This window comes from Crocuta crocuta, unplaced genomic scaffold (assembly GCF_008692635.1).
Source record: "Crocuta crocuta isolate KB4526 unplaced genomic scaffold, BGI_CrCroc_1.0 scaffold133, whole genome shotgun sequence".
Lineage (NCBI taxonomy): Eukaryota > Metazoa > Chordata > Mammalia > Carnivora > Hyaenidae > Crocuta > Crocuta crocuta.
In genome coordinates, this window is record NW_027529438.1 from 5,412,385 (window position 1) to 5,414,184 (window position 1,800).

The following is a 1,800-nucleotide window of genomic DNA, read 5'->3' on the forward strand; positions in this document are numbered from 1 at the left end:
ATATACTGATAGCTTAGCATAATATCTATTGCGTACTAGTCAGTGGCTGAACACCTGTGTGCACAGCCTTCAGACAGGCAGTCACATTCTGCAGGACCCTGTATCCCATGCCGAGATGGTTGGCTTCTGTCCTCGGTGCTTGGGGATCTTCTAAGGACTCGAAGCCAAGGTAACATGTGTGCTAGATTTTGATGATACAGGAACACGGTTATGATCAACAGCTATTTGACAATGTTCCGGATGACTGGATGCGAGGAATGTTTGCATTGTGGCCCCAGACAGCCCTGCTCCCTACTTTTCAGGCTTGTATTTTTTTTAAGTTTGAGAGAGAGAGCATGTAGGCTCAGGGTAGAGAGAGAAGGGGAGAGGATCCCAAGCAGGCTCTGCACTGTCAGTGCAGAGCCCAACGCGGGGTTTGAACTGCCAAAACGTGAGATCATGAGCAGAAACCAAGCGTGGGATGCTTAACTGACTGAGCCCCCCAGGCGCCCAACAGGCCTGTATTTTATTGTATCTGGGGTTGTGCCCTCATGGGGTAGAGCATCCCCATACCTGCTATACTTTTCTGTTTCTATTCCTTGTGACCTTGAAATCCAACTTCACAGGACTTCAGTGAAATTCCATAGAAATCATTGAGTACAAGAAGAGTCCACTCCATTGAGTGGAGAATAAAAACACTTCTACTGATCGAGCTCTACTTTTCCCCCACAACAAGGTTTTATTACATCCTGGTTGTTCCCTATTTTTTTGAATCATGGAAAACCTCAACATGATCCCTAAATAAGAAATACTCGGGGCCGTAAAAACTGCTGAGCGGTTGCTAGGAGGCTTTGTACTTCTGTTATAAATGAAGCCCACCACAGGTAGAACATTCAAAGGAACCCACAATCACTGGAGGGCATGGAGCGCAACTGTCTTCGAGCTGTTCCTTCGGGTCGGTGACTTTCCTTCCCGGGGACTTTGTTCTGCTGGAGCAGACCTTCGGCTCCACTTCTGGGGCTTGGTGAGCACGTCATCCGGGGTCTTGGCCTCGTTGTGGACCCCCCCCCCCCACNTCCCACACGTACAAATTCCAGTGTCCGTCAGGAAGGGCTGTCTATACTCGCACCTCCCTTCGTGCGAATCTTGCTCTTGCCCCAGGATGGGCTAAGGGTGAGCTCCGCCTTCCCCCGGAGTAACCCGGCCTCAGCCACTCTCTCACCAAGGCTGTAGTTGACCCAGAGCTCGGCAGTGTCCTCAGAGGAATCCCAAATGGAACAGGTGTGCGCTGGGTGGGGGATCCCCACTGACCTTGGAGAAGATCTTGTCACCTGCCTCCCCTCCCCCCTTGATAACATTGTACTCTCATCCCAGACTTGAAAATGATCCATCCCCTCCTTGCTGGGGAGGCCTCAGGAGAGGAGGCTGTGGACACGGGGAGCTTGGGGGCTGTTCCGTGGAAGCTTCTGGAACGGTGTGATCAAGCTCAACAAGCGTTACCTTAGGGAAACAAACCCGTTCCCACTCATGTCTGTTAGAGAAGGAAAGGGATAAAGAAAAACCTTCGCCTAAAATGTGAACAGGAAAAAAATTCACAAATTCTATCTTATATTCAGCAATTTCTTATCTTTCCCTCCTGTGGCCTGCCCCTCCTGTCTCTCGTCACCTGCCACACATGCACCTCTACACCTCATCTTCCAACCTGTCTGAGAAAAGGCTCCCAGCACCCAAAGTAGTGGCTTGTCCCTGCTCTCGGCCTGGGGCTGTGCTGGTGGCAGAGTGAGGAGTGATGAGGGAGAGGGTCCAGAAGGCACCATGCCA